This window comes from Schistocerca americana, chromosome 2, assembly GCF_021461395.2.
Source record: "Schistocerca americana isolate TAMUIC-IGC-003095 chromosome 2, iqSchAmer2.1, whole genome shotgun sequence".
NCBI classification, from domain to species: Eukaryota; Metazoa; Arthropoda; class Insecta; order Orthoptera; family Acrididae; genus Schistocerca; species Schistocerca americana.
Window position 1 is genome coordinate 141,463,083 of NC_060120.1, and position 16,163 is coordinate 141,479,245.

General features: G+C 39.5%; 1 protein-coding gene across 2 annotated transcripts in view; it reads right to left on the bottom strand.

The window, feature by feature from the left end:
- LOC124595724 (arginyl-tRNA--protein transferase 1) overlaps window positions 1-16,163 on the bottom strand; it is a 162,904-nt gene that overhangs the window by 67,021 nt on the left and 79,720 nt on the right. The window lies entirely within an intron of this gene.

The following is a 16,163-nucleotide window of genomic DNA, read 5'->3' on the forward strand; positions in this document are numbered from 1 at the left end:
CCTTTTGACAGAAAAGTTCCAGGACAGGCTTTTTAAAAACGTAATTTCATTCTTACCAAGTAATGATCCTATCTCCTATTGAAGTAGTCCCCTTGGCTATCTACACATAGTTGCCAATGTTTCTGGAGGTCTTGAAGCAAGCAAGGACATCTTCAACTGCAATGCTTGTAAGGTCATTTGTCACTACCCATTTGGTGTCTTTGATATCTTGATAAAGCTTTCCTTTCAGTTGCCTTTTCATTTACCGAAACAAGAAAAAATCACAAGGTGAGAGGTCGGGCGAATATGGTAGATGTGAGATGTCAATTACAGAATGTCTGGTCAGAAACTCGGTAACCGATAAAGCATGGTAACAGATGAAGCAGTGCGGGGTCTTGCATTATTGTGCACTAAGAACGGGTCCTGAGAATGCCTTAAATCAGGGCGCCGATGTCGAACTGCAAGTCGCAAACGTTTCAAGACTTTGATGTAAAGGGTCTGGTTCATTATTTGACCTGGAGGAACATAATCATGGTGAGCTAATCCTTTACTATCAAAGAATGTGACCAGCATTGTCTTTGTTACCAAATGTTGTCGTTTGACTTTTTCTTGCGGCTGGCGATCCAGGACTCCACCATTCAACACTTTGGTGCTTTATATGACAGTAATACTGGTAGCACAAACTTTCACCCCAGCAATAATCTTTAACTGAAATATGGGATCACATCTGGCTCTACCTAGTAGTTCAGCAGAAATTCTTTGTCTTTCCTCTTTCCGTTCATCTGTTAGTGTGTGAGGGACAAGTTTTGCCTTAATTTTGTGTTTCCCAAAATCTTTGTGTAAAATATTACGACACACATCATGATTCAAATTAAGTTCTTCTGATACTGCACGCACAGTTACATGATGGTCTTCTTGCAATAACTGCCTTGCACATTCCACATTTGCATCAGTATGTACTGTAGACAGGCGACCAGTTCTGGTATCGTCTTGCACTGAATCTCTGCTTTCACGAAATCTTTTGTGTCAGTCAAAAACACGACTTCTTGAAAGTGCATATGTTTCCTTAATCATAGTCCGCGTCTCACAAGGGGCTTTCCCAAACTTAATGTTCACCCTTTGCCTACAATCAGCATCCATTGTGTCATCGTTAATTAATGTGCCAAGAACCCAAACAGTTTGTTGCTTAGCACAGCCCTGCCAGCTAAAGAGTTTGCACAGAAACATGGCCAAGGTCATTTCAAGGATACACACATACCAGGTAACATAAACTGTCCTGGAACTTTTCTGATGAGGGAACAGAAAAGTGCTTGTGATGGCAAGGGCAATATGAGAAAGTGAACATGCAGATTACTGACTGATCAACTTTTGTCTAGCTTCTCCTATTGCTTTTATCACCACTTGTATCAATTTGAATGATGAACTGTCTTCAGTATGAAACACATCATTCATCAGTAACAATTCTTTTTACATTGATAACACCCTTTATAAAGGGACCTAATCAGATCACTTGAAACACTTTCCTAAAACCAATATTTCAAAACTTTGGAAATGGAAAGTCATTCTTCCACAAATAATCTGTTCATCTCACACTTGATCGTAACTTCTCAAGTCTCTTCCATATCTTTCTCCTGTATGCTTTCACTATCTGTTTTCTACTTTATCAACGTCTTTTTATCATTTTTCTCTAAATTATTGACATTTTATTATAACTTATTTCTTTAGTTGTTTCCACACATTATCTTCCCTACACCCCCATCCTTATTTGATCTTCTGCTCTTCTTTGTTTCTATTTATGTTCAGTGACTTATTTTGGTTTTAGCTCTCAATATTAGTCTATCAATTGCCAGAAACTTATTATGAGAATTTTGGAATCTGAAGTCTATGTTACCCCACTATTACTTCTGACAACTTTCAAAGACCTTAAGTTTGGAGCAATTTTTCCTTCTTTCAAGAATTTGCAGTTATTTCCTCACAAATTATCTGTTTTCGCCCGTCTCATTCTCATGCAGAAACAATGTTGAAATCACTTTAAATCTAAAATCTCTGTCAGTTTTGCCTCAATGGTACCTGTTTCAACAGTCATTTACTAGACTGCTTCTCTTCTGTTGCAAATAGTGTACCCAATAGCAAAATCATGCCTACAAAGTGGTTATGCAGATATTAAATCTTGTTTGTTCTGAAGCAGCAGCCAACAAGAAATAATCATTAGTTAACATGGGGTGAGGCCAAGAGAAAGTACCTACTTATGTAAGTGGTGAAAGTATAACTGAAGTAAGGATAACTGAGATGGTAAAATCTAAATACCATCCCCAATTGAAAAAAGAGGTAGTACACAGGAAAACATCAAAGAATGATGTACAGACAGTAGAAAGAAGAGAGTCATTTTAAATCCCATATGACCATTATCTACTTCTACATACATACCAAGCAAGCCACCATATATATACAGGGTGTATATGTCGTCAAGAAAAAAAGAATTCCTGGATTTTTTCCCGGATTGCCCCATTACTTTCTCCCTGGTGAACTACGCAGTACCCCACGTGAAAATACATTCTATCCTTGTTGTTGTTGTTATTGTTGTTGTGGTCTTCAGTCCTGAGACTGATTTGATGCAGCTCTCCATGCTACTCTATCCTGTGCAAGCTGCTTCATCTCCCAGTACGTACTGCAGCCTACATTCTTCTGAATCTGCTTAGTGTATTCATCTCTTTGTCTCCCTCTACGATTTTTACCCTCCACGCTGCCTTCCAATACTAAATTGATGATCCCTTGATGCCTCATAACATGTCCTACCAATCAATCCTTTCTTCTAGTGAAGTTGTGCCACAAACTCCTCTTCTCCCCAATTCTATTCAATACCTCCTCATTAGTTATGTGATCTACTCATCTAACCTTCAGCGTTCTTCTGTAACACCACATTTCAAAAGCTTCTATTCTCTTCTTGTCCAAACTATTTATTGTCCATGTTTCGCTTCCATACATGGCTACACTCCATACAAATACTTTCAGAAACGACTTCCTGACACTTAAATCTATACTCGATGTTTACAAATTTCTCTTCTTCAGAAACGCTTTCCTTGCCATTGCCAGTCTACATTGTACATCCTCTCTACATCGACCATCATCAGTTATTTTGCTCCCCAAATAGCAAAACTCATTTACTACTTTAAGTCTCTCATTTCCTAATTTAATTCCCTCACCATCACCCGAGTTAACTCGACTACATTCCATTATCCTCGTTTTGCTTTTGTTGATGTTCATCTCCTCTCCATGAACCATGGACCTTGCCGTTGGTGGGGAGGCTTGCGTGCCTCAGCGATACAGATAGCCGTACCGTAGGTACAACCACAACGGAGGGGTATCTGTTGAGAGGCCAGACAAACGTGTGGTTCCTGAAGAGGGGCAGCAGCCTTTTCAGTAGTTGCAAGGGCAACAGTCTGGATGATTGACTGATCTGGCCTTGTAACAATAACCAAAACGGCCTTGCTGTGATGGTACTGCGAACGGCTGAAAGCAAGGGGAAACTACGGCCGTAATTTTTCCCGAGGGCATGCAGCTTTACTGTATGATTAAATGATGATGGCGTCCTCTTGGGTAAAATATTCCGGAGGTAAAATAGTCCCCCATTCGGATCTCCGGGCGGGGACTACTCAAGAGGATGTCGTTATCAGGAGAAAGAAAACTGGCGTTCTACGGATCGGAGCATGGAATGTCAGATCCCTTAATCGGGCAGGTAGGTTAGAAAATTTAAAAAGGGAAATGGATAGGTTGAAGTTAGATATAGTGGGAATTAGTGAAGTTCGGTGGCAGGAGGAACAAGACTTATGGTCAGGTGACTACAGGGTTATAAACACAAAGTCAAATAGGTGTAATGCAGGAGTAGGTTTAATAATGAATAGGAAAATAGGAATGCGGGTAAGCTACTACAAACAGCATAGTGAACGCATTATTGTGGCAAAGATAGATACGAAGCCCACACCTACTACAGTAGTACAAGTTTATATGCCAACTAGCTCTGCAGATGACGAAGAAATTGAAGAAATGTATGATGAAATAAAAGAAATTATTCAGATAGTGAAGGGAGACGAAAATTTAATAGTCATGGGTGACTGGAATTCGAGCGTAGGAAAAGGGAGAGAAGGAAACGTAGTAGGTGAATATGGATTGGGGCTAAGAAATGAAAGAGGAAGCCGCCTGATAGAATTTTGCACAGAGCACAACATAATCATAGCTAACACTTGGTTTAAGAATCATGATAGAAGGTTGTATACATGGAAGAAGCCTGGAGATACTAAAAGGTATCAGATAGATTATATAATGGTAAGACAGAGATTTAGGAACCAGGTTTTAAATTGTAAGACATTTCCAGGGGCAGATGTGGACTCTGACCACAATCTATTAGTTATGAGCTGTAGATTGAAACTGAAGAAACTGCAAAAAGGTGGGAATTTAAGGAGATGGGACCTGGATAAACTGAAAGAACCAGAGGTTGTACAGAGTTTCAGGGAGAGCATAAGGGAACAATTGAAAGGAATGGGGGAAAGAAATACAGTAGAAGAAGAATGGGTAGCTCTGAGGGATGAAGTAGTAAAGGCAGCAGACGATCAAGTAGGTAAAAAGAAGAGGGTTAGTAGAAATCCTTGGGTAACAGAAGAAATATTGAATTTAATTGATGAAAGGAGAAAATATAAAAATGCAGTAAATGAAGCAGGCAAAAAGGAATACAAACGTCTCAAAAATGAGATCGACAGGAAGTGCAAAATGGCTAAGCAGGGATGGCTAGAGGACAAATGTAAGGATGTAGAGGCTTATCTCACTAGGGGTAAGATAGATACTGCCTACAGGAAAATTAAAGAGAACTTTGGAGATAAGAGAACCACATGTATGAACATCAAGAGCTCAGATGGAAACCCAGTTCTAAGCAAAGAAGGGAAAGCAGAAAGGTGGAAGGAGTATATAGAGGGTCTATACAAGGGCGATGCACTTGAGGACAATATTATGGAAATGGAAGAGGATGTAGATGAAGATGAAATGGGAGATACGATACTGCGTGAAGAGTGACAGAGCACTGAAGGACCTGAGTCGAAACAAGGCCCCCGGAGTAGACAACATTCCATTGGAACTACTGACGGCCTTGGGAGAGCCAGTCCTGACAAAACTCTGCCATCTGGTGAGCAAGATGTATGAAACAGGCGAAATACCCTCAGACTACAAGAAGAATATAATAATTCCAATCCCAAAGAAAGCAGGTGTTAACAGATGTGAAAATTACCGAACAATCAGTTTAATAAGCCACAGCTGCAAAGTACTAACACGAATTCTTTACAGACAAATGGAAAAACTAGTAGAAGCCGACCTCGGGGAAGATCAGTTTGGATTCCGTAGAAATACTGGAACACGTGAGGCGATACTGACCTTACGACTTATCTTAGAAGAAAGATTAAGGAAAGGCAAACCTACGTTTCTAGCATTTGTAGACTTAGAGAAAGCTTTTGACAATGTTGACTGGAATACTCTCTTTCAAATTCTAAAGGTGGCAGGGGTAAAATACAGGGAGCGAAAGGCTATTTACAACTTGTACAGAAACCAGATGGCAGTTATAAGAGTTGAGGGACATGAAAGGGAAGCAGTGGTTGGGAAGGGAGTAAGACAGGGTTGTAGCCTCTCCCCGATGTTATTCAATCTCTATATTGAGCAAGCAGTAAAGGAAACAAAAGAAAAATTCGGAGTAGGTATTAAAATCCATGGAGAAGAAATAAAAACTTTGAGGTTTGCCGATGACATTGTAATTCTGTCAGAGACAGCAAAGGACTTGGAAGAGCAGTTGAACGGAATGGATGGTGTCTTGAAGGGAGGATATAAGATGAACATCAACAAAAGCAAAACGAGGATAATGGAATGTAGTCGAGTTAAGTCGGGTGATGCTGAGGGTATTAGATTAGGAAATGAGACACTTAATGTAGTAAAGGAGTTTTGCTATTTGGGGAGCAAAATAACCGATGATGGACGAAGTAGAGAGGATATAAAATGTAGACTGGCAATGGGAAGGAAAGCATTTCTGAAGAAGAGAAATTTGTTAACATCGAGTATAGATTTAAGTGTCAGGAAGTTATTTCTGAAAGTATTTGTATGGAGTGTAGCCATGTATGGAAGTGAAACATGGACGGTAAATAGTTTGGACAAGAAGAGAATAGAAGCTTTTGAAATGTGGTGCTACAGAAGAATGCTGAAGATTAGATGGGTAGATCGCATAACTAATGAGGAAGTATTGAATAGGATTGGGGAGAAGAGAAGTTTGTGGCACAACTTGACCAGAAGAAGGGATCGGTTGGTAGGACATGTTCTGAGGCATCAAGGGATCACCAATTTAGTATTGGAGGGCAGCGTGGAGGGTAAAAATCGTAGGGGGAGACCAAGAGATGAATACACTAAGCAGATTCAGAAGGATGTAGGTTGCAGTAGGTACTGGGAGATGAAGAAGCTTGCACAGGATAGAGTAGCATGGAGAGCTGCATCAAACCAGTCTCAGGACTGAAGACCACAACAACAACAACAACAACGATGTTCATCTTATATCTTCCTTTCAAGACACTGTCCATTCCGTTCAAATGCTCTTCCAAGTCCTTTGCTGTCTCTGACAGAATTACAATGTCATCGGCGAACCTCAAAGTTTTTATTTCTTCTCCATGGATTTTAATACCTACTCCAAATTTTTCTTTTGTTTCCTTTACTGCTTACTCAATATATAGATTGAATAACATCGGGGAGAGGCTACAACCCTGTCTGACTCCCTTCCCAACCACTGCTTTTCTTTCATGTCCCTCGACTCCTATAACTGCCATCTGGTTTCTGTACAAATTGTAAGTAGCCTTTCACTCCCTGTATTTTACCCCTGCCACCTTCAGAATTTGAAAGAGAGTATTCCAGTCAACATTGTCAAAAGCTTCTCTAAGTCTACAAATGCTAGAAATGTAGGTTTGCCTTTCCTTAATATATCTTCTAAGATAAGTCATAGGGTCAGTATTGCCTCACATGTTCCAACATTTCTACGGAATCCAAACTGATCTTACCCAAGGTCGGCTTCTACCAGTTTTTCCATTCGTCTGTAAAGAATTTGCGTTAGTCTTTTGCAGCCGTGGCTTATTAAACTGATAGTTCGGTAATTTTCACATCTGTCAACACCTGCTTTCTATGGGATTGGAATTATTATATTCTTCTTGAAGTCTGAGGGTATTTCGCCTGTCTCATACATTTTGCTCACCAGATGCTAAAGTTTTGTCAGGACTGGCTCTCCCAAGGCTGTCAGTAGTTCTAATGGAATGTTGTCTACTCCCGGGGCCTTGTTTCAACTTAGGTCTTTCAGTGCTCTGTCAAACTCTTCACGCAGTATCATATCTCCTTTTCATCTTCATCTACATCCTCTTCCATTTCCATAATATTGCCCTCAAGTACAGCGCCCTTGTATAGACCCTCTATATACTCTTTCCACCTTTCTGCTTTCCCTTCTTTGCTTAGAATTGGGTTTCCATCTGAGCTCTTGATAGTCATACAAGTGGTTCTCTTTTCTCCAAAGGTCTCTCTAATTTTCCTGTAGGCAGTATCTATCTTAACCCTAGTGAGATAAGCCTCTACATCCTTACATTTGTCCTCTAGCCATCCCTGCTTAGCCATTTTGCATTTCCTGTCGATCTCATTTCTGAGACGTTTGTATTCCTTTTTGCCTGCTTCATTTACTGCATTTTTATATTTTCTCCTTTCATCAATTAAATTCAATATTCTTTCTGTTACCCAAGGATTTCTACTAGCCGGTCGTCTTTTTACCTACTTGATCCTCTGTTGCCTTCACTACTTCATCCCTCAAAGATACCCATTCGTCTTCTACTGTATTTCTTTCCCCCATTCTTGTCAATTGTTCCCTTACGCTCTCCCTGAAACTCTGTACAACCTCTGGTTTAGTCAGTTTATCCAGGTCCCATCTCCTTGAATTGCGGCCTTTTTGCAGTTTCTTCAGTTTTAATCTACAGTTCATAACCAATAGATTGTGGTCAGAGTCCACATCTGCACCTGGAAATATCTTACAATTATAAACCTGAATCTCTGTCTTACCTTATATACTCTATCTGAAACATGTCAGTATCTCCAGGTTTCTTCCATGTATACAACCTTCTTTTATGATTCTTGAACCAAGTGTTAGCTATGATTAAGTTACGCTCTGTGCAAAATTCTACTAGGCGGCTTCCTCTTTCATTTCTTACCCCCAGTCCATATTCACCTACTACGTTTCCTTCTCTTCCTTTTCCTACTATCTAATTCCAGTCATCCATAACTATTAAATTTTTGTCTCCCTTCACTATCTGAATAATTTCTTTTATCTCATCATACATTTCTTCAATTTCTTCGTCATCTGCAGAGCTAGTTGGAATATAAACTTGTACTACAGTAGTAGGTGTGGGCTTCGTGTCTATCTTGGCCACAATAAGGAGTTCACTATGCTGTTCGTAGTAGCTTACCCGCACTCCTATTTTTTTATTCATTATTAAACCTACTCCTGCAATACCCCTATTTGATTTTGTATTTATAACCCTGTATTCACCTGACCAGAAGTCTTCATCCTGCCACCAAACTTTGCTAATTCCCACTATATCTAACTTTAACCTACCCATTTCCCTTTTTAAATTTTCTGACCTACCTGCCCGATTAAGGGATCTGACACTCCACGCTCTGATCCGTAGAACGCCAGTTTTCTTTCTCCTGATAATGACATCCTCTTGAGCAGTCCCCGCCCGGAGATCCGAATTGGGGACTATTTTACCTCGGGAATATTTCACCCAAGAGGGCGCCATCATCATTTAACCATACAGAAAAGCTGCATGCCCTCAGGAAAAATTATGGCCGTAGTTTCCCCTTGCTTTCAGCCGTTCGCAGTACCAGCACAGCAAGGCCGTGTTGGTTAATGTTACAAGGCCAGATCAGTCAATCCTCCAGATTTTTGCCCCTGCAACTACCGAAAAGGCTGCTGCCCCTCTTCAGGAACCACACGTTTGTCTGGCCTCTCAACAGATACCCCTCCATTGTGGTTGCACCTACGGTACAGCTATCTGTATCGCTGAGGCACTCAAGTCTCCCCACCAACGGCTAGGTCTATGGTTCATAGGCATTGTTAGGCAACAATATCCTTTTCTCTGGAGCTATAAAACTTGTCAGTCCTTTGAATGGTTATTTTATGAATTGGTGTAGAACTTCCCCGCACTTTAGGAAACAAAATCCAGCAAAAACAACACATTTTGGAAAGATCTTGGTTGTGTGGAAACATGTAAACTGAATATTTTCATATTACGAAAAAATAAATATGAATTCACCAATTACAGCACGGTAGTTCCCATAGCACTAAATTCGAGATTGCGATTTTGCCAGCCAATGACAGCAGATTTTCAGAACATAGGACACGTTATGTAGTCAGGTAATAGCAACATCACTTTTAAACAGTGCAAAGACACAAAGAGGAAAAGATAACAGCTACAGAGAAAGTTAAACTTTCACCTATAATAATGGTCTTCAAAATTTTTTGCTTTTTTTCTGAAGGTGTGGTTAAGGAGTATCCTACGAGCAAACCTTAAAAATCAGCAGCTGAATATTTCTGACAAGCACGGCTATAAATTTCACTGATGCGCACTGAATATTTGGTGGGTTACCTAGTTGAATACACGTTCCATCCAGCACTTTGACTTTTCCACAAAAAAGCCAATTACGTGTGCAATTGCTCAAGAACTCCCCTCGCACTGTTTTTAAAGGATAATTATACTTTCTGCCATCATTATTGTATAATTTGTAATCTATGAAAGGCCTAATAAATATGAAAAACTAACCTTGAAGCTTGGCTGTTTTTAGAGTGTGATACCATTAAAAGATTATCAAACACATATGTGCCAGTAAAATTTTAAATAATGACCTAAATTGCTGGTATTCTGGGCCCAAAATTTTTCTCCGTGGCTGGTCCTCAAAATGTTAGGTTTTGAATGAGAGTCAAATGTCCTGTGATTTAAGAAATTCATAGCACATTCTCACACGTAATGCAATTCATCCTGCATAAAAGGAAATTTACTTTGAATTTAACACTTCTCGTACCACCACTTGCAATATTTTCCCATGAACTGTTTGAAATGTAAACAGTTGAGACACCATGCTCATCGAAAGTAGTTTGTTGTTATGAAATATTGCATAGTATTTGTCCTAAAGCCCTTGACACATTTTGCTGTTGGCTTCTAGATGCACTCTGTTTTGTTGTTGTAAATGGCACATTTTCTTTCTGCCTGAAGTTTTATTTGTGTGTTATTCTCTCATTTACATTTTACTGCTGTAGTATTATTGTACAGTAATGGGTTAAAGTAAAATTCTTTGTTTGAGTATCAGTTCTTACCAAACTAAAAGTCAAAACAATGAAAAATTCCTAGAATTTTAAAAAATTCCCAGTTTTTTCCCAGTTGAAAATATTCCTGGAGTTTCCCCATATTTTCCGGTTGTACCGGGGCATATACACCCTGATACAGTGCATAGTGGAGGGTACTTCATACCGCTGCCAGTCATTCCCTTTCCTGTTCCACCTGCAAATGGAATGATGGAAAAACAATGCCTCCATACGAGCCCTAATCTTTCTTATCTTGTCTTTGCAGATTGTATGCAAGATACAGGCTGGTGGGAGTAGAATTCTTCTACAGTCAGTTGTACATGCCAGTTCTCTAAACTTTCTCAATAATGTTTTGAAAAAAGGATCCTATTCCTCTAGGGATTCCCATTTGAGCTCACAGACCATTTTCATAATACTCAGGTGGTGATCAAACCCATTGGTAATAAATCTAGCAGCTAATTGAATTGTTTCGATGTATTACTCTGGTCCAGTCAGGTAAGGAACCGAAACATTCAAGCAGTACTCAAAAATGGGACAGATAAGTGTTCTGAACATGTTTACTTTTAGATATAAGCCACACTTTCCTAATATTCTCCGCAATAAGCCCAAGTCGACCATTTGCCTTCCCTAATGCCAACCTTACATACTTATTCCATTTTATACTGCTTTGCAATGTTACACCTAAGTATTCAATCGACATGACTAAGTCAAGCAGCATACCACTAATATTGTATTCAAATGTTATAGAGTTGTTTTTTCTTACACATCTGCGTTCTTAAATTTTTCTACATCTATAGTAAGCTAACATTCATCACACTAAATAGATATTCTGTCCAAGTTATCCTGTATCCTCCTACAGTCACTCAAGAACAATACTTCTCTGTATACTACAGAACCATCAGCAAATACTCACAAACTGGACAAGCATGACACCCATCAGTTTGCTTATGTATAAAGAGAACAGTAGTAGTCCTACTGCACTTCCCCAATGCGCCTCTGATGAACACCTATCATACAGGACAATGACTAGGTTCTATTATTTTGAGCTGCTTACACATCTGAGAACCTATTGCATATACTCGGACCTTTGGTAACCCTTAATTCACTACCCAAGTCTAAAAACTCCTACTCAAGTTTTGAATCTATGTAAATGTTATGTTTTCACATCAGTTTTAATGCAGCCTGTTATTTTCCTCAGTGTCAGGGTGAATGTGAGGACATGTGCAAACAACAAACAGAAGGTAGAATTTTAGTTGAATGAGTCCCTGGGCCTTATGGTTGCTGTTGATGCTACAAGTGTAGTGAATCCCTAGGACTCGTGTACCGGGTGATCAAAAAGTCAGTATAAATTTGAAAACTTAATAAACCATGGAATAATGTAGATAGAGAGGTAAAAATTGACACACATGCTTGGAATGACAAAGGGTTTTATCAGCAAAACGTCAGTGACTGCGCATGACAATCGTGTATAAAAGGAGTTGTAATGAGAGAGAGAATCAGATGCGCCAGCAGTTGCAACATGTTGACGTTACCTGAAAAGGCGTTTTGAATGAAGCTGTATTATCAGAATGGAGAATGTGCTAGTTCAGCATTACGATCCTATCGCCATAGGAAGGGGATTCGAGCGAGTAGAGGTCCGTTGACAAATGCAGCTATGGCAAGAATGATTTCGAAGTTCGAAGCCATGGGTTGTTTAGATGATAGACCCCGTAGTGGCCGACCGTGCACAAGGTGTAATGCTGCTGAGACAGTTCAGGAAGAAATGAAGACTGTAGTGGGTTCGTGCAGTCGCACGTCGCACCGGCATTCCATACACTACTGTTTAGTTGGCACTTAGGCGTACCCTCCAATGCTATCCATACAAAATCCATCGGCATCATGAACTGTTACCTGGCGATTTTGTGAAGTGAAGGGCATTTGCGATGTGGGTTTCAAAAGATGGCGGAAGATGACAATTGGTTGAGTAAAGTTTTGTGGACCGACGAAGCTCATTTCACGCTCCAAGGGTCTGTCGGCGCCCACAACTGCAGAATGTGGGGTACCAAAAATCCTAGCACTGTCGTGGAAACTCCACTGCATGACAAGAAAGTCACGGTATGCCTTGGATTTACCACTTCTACCATTATCAGGCCTTTTTTCTTTGAGGAAATGCGTGATTCTGGTTTTGTAACTGCTACCGTGAGAGGTGAGAGGTACGCCAATATGTTACAGAATCGCATCATCCCCAGCCTGGCTGATAAACACCTGCTGGAACGTATGATATTTATGCAGGATGGTGCTCCACCCCATATTGCTAGACACGTGAAAGATCTCTTGCGTGCGTCGTTTGGTGATGATCATGTGCTCATCCACCACTTTCGTCATGCTTGGCCTCCTAGGTCCCCAGACCTCAGTCCGTGCGATTATTGGCTTTGGGGTTACCTGAAGTCGCAAGTGTATCGTGATCGGCCGACATCTCCAGGGATGCTGAAAGACAACATCCGACGCCAATGCCTCACCATAACTCCGGACATGCTTTACAGTGCTGTTCACAACATTACTCCTTGACTACAGCCATTGTTGAGGAATGATGGTGGACATATTGAGCATTTCCTGTAAAGAACATCATCTTTGCTTTGAATTACTTTGTTATGCTAATTATTGCTATTCTCATAAGATGAAGCACCATCTGTCGGACATTTTTTGAACTTTTGTATTTTTTTGGTTCTAATAAAACCCCATGTCATTCCAAGCATGTGTGTCAATTTGTATCTCTCTATCTACATTATTCTGCGATTTATTCAGTTTTCAAATTTATACTGACTTTTTGATCACCGGGTATATGTTTACGCTACAAGCTACGGTTTTCCTTACTTGTGGATTTGTGTGGTGAATGTCCAAACAATGCAGCTTTTAGAGAAGCAAATCAAGTTGAACTGAAAGGTTTTCTGTCACTTCTTAGACACACTGCCATCTTTAAATCCATCCGGAAAGTGTACTAACATTGTTCACAGCAAATGGTTTTGGATGAGGATTATTCAGGGCATCAATGTCCAATGATTTTATTATTGGCACTCTGTTTTGACAATTTTAGTGACTACAATGCCCGGAAGGAATTTGATCCGGCCTGTCTTATTTCACAAATCTTAGAAATATCTGTGGTCAGCAGTCAGCAGAATTATTCATTAAAAGCCAAAGAAAATGTCAATGAAATGCTTAGTCCATTCAGTGAACTGTCAAAGTTATGTATATGTCACATAAACATGGTAAATATGGGTTGGAAATGCAGTGTCTGACCAATGACAGAACCTGTTATACCTGTAATATATGTTTTACATGGGAAAAGGTTCTGATGGATTAGGTTTGGGTGAAGAGAACACAAAGAAGTTTGTGCCAATGCAAGCTGTCCTTAGTGCAGACCTATTTTCAATACCAACATGAACCTTATTACTGACAATTGGTACTCTACAATGGAGATACTGCAGGTACTGAACAAGAAAGGCCTGAAAACAGTATATACCTTGAAGAAAAATAAGAAAAAAGATACCCTTTGAGGTCCTTCCAAATAAAAGCAGACCTGTTGAATCAACTCTGCTTGGCTTCAGCAACAATTGTACATAGTTAGTTATGTATCTAAGAAAAACACCACAGTTGTATTGTAATCTTCAATATACCATGACAATGACATCAACCCCACATCTAAAAAGTCTGCCATCATTGCATTTTACAACAATACCAAAAGTGGAGTTGATTCAGCAGATGAGAAGTGCTCGGTTTATTTGTGCAGTCATTGAACAACTAGATGGCCTTTGACTGTATTCTGCAGAATGCTATGTATGTCAGCTCTGAATGCCTAAATGATTTATGAAAGACCAAGAAAGGTGCCTAAGCATACCACCAGGCTGAAGTTTCTGAAATCCATCACAGAGAAACTGAATGAAAATAATCTGATGACTCATTTGCATAGCCTCCTTTGGCATGTCAGATTTGTTCAATGTTATCATCAGCTGTAAAATGTGACATTCTTGAAGATTTTGGTCAGCTGGATATGGAACATAAATTACCCAGAAATGAATGAAAGTACTGTTACTTGAGAAACTGCATGAAGAGAACCAAAACAGCTTAGCTCTGCTGCACATGCAAGAAACTAGTACATCTGTTGTGCTCCATGAAAAAATGTATACATTGTGTTGTGAAGAAGTAACTGAATATTACACACACAGTAACCAGTATGTTTCGTCTATGGAGACATTATATTACAGAAAAGTGAATAAATGCTCACCTAAATACTGCTTTCAATTGAAGATCTTTAGTTTTGTTTCATATGTCTGTTTTCATTACAGAACTAGTACCTGTATTATAAAATCATTTAATACAACCTTACTTTCAGTAATCTGAGCTTCTGTTTCTACAAATTTAATTTTAAATAATCCATGTTTCAGTAGTCTCAACTTTTATCTGAGTAAAGTTCCTAAGTTAAAAAAGAGATTGTTAAAATTTCAGTCAATTAAGAGATTTGATTTTTGTTTCATATTTTTTATCATTATTATATTATTATTGTTATGTTTGTTACTTTAAGGTAATGAATCATTGGCTAACAGTCTGGAGTGGAGCACTATGTCAAACGCTTCCTGGAAATTTATGAATAGTTAATCTGCCTGTAGTCCTTCTTCTGCTGTTCACAGGGCATCTACACCTACAGTGTTACTCTGCGGTTCAGGAAGGGGTCTCTCCACCTATTTATGTACAACAGGCTAAATTTGTTTATATTTAAGGGCAACTGCCAATCCCTGCAACATGTATCAATCCTCTGCACTTCACTACAGTTTTCTAGCACTTATACTGTCCATACACAGCAGCAGCATCTGTGAACAACCCCACAGAGGTTCTACATAATCCACTATCTGTTGTCTCTATAGGAGTGATAGAGGATTCACTGATACTGCCCATGAAGTTAAGGTGTAAGGATGTTTTCTTTTTTTCTGTCAATTTTATCCTGAAGATACAATGCTCACAGAAAAAGTTTAAAAATTATCCTACTGAATTATGCTTAACAATATTTCTATTGTCTTTGAAGCAAGACATAATACTATATTAATAAAGGTGTCACTGAAATTAAAACTTCGGTTAACTGATCAATGTCCTCTGTGAAGAAGGGTGTACTAACTTACACAAGGCTAGAAGGATGTCCTGCAAAAATGAAACAGTTATGTAGAGTATGACTGATATTTAAGTGCTCATACTGTCATAACAATGAACAGTGTAGGTATACATTGATTAACTGGAACATTATGATGACCGACCTACTATTGATATAAATCTGTCCAGGTTACAGCAGCATCACCTCGCAAGGAATGACTGCTAGTCGAACACATGTACGGTGTGTGTAGTACCAGTGAGCATGCTGTCCGCTTGTAGAATGGGGAAGGTGTGCAATCTATACGAGTTTGTATTGTGATGGCCTGGAGGCTAGGCATAAGCTTTTTGCAAACTGCACAACTTGTCAGGTGTTCAAGGAGTGCTGTGATGAGCGTCTTCAACATATAGAAAAACCAAGGTTAAACCATGTCCAGACATCATAGGGTCAGGCAGCCACCCCTCATTACAGATGTCGGACATCGTAGGCTGGGCAGACTAGTAAAGCAGGATAGGCAGTCAACTGTGGCAGAAGAAACATCAGACTTTAATGTTGGGTAGAGTACAAGTATGTCTCAACACACAGTGCACTGAACACTTCTAATGATGAGTCTCTGCAACCGATGATCCATGCATGTGCCAATGCTAACACCATGACGTT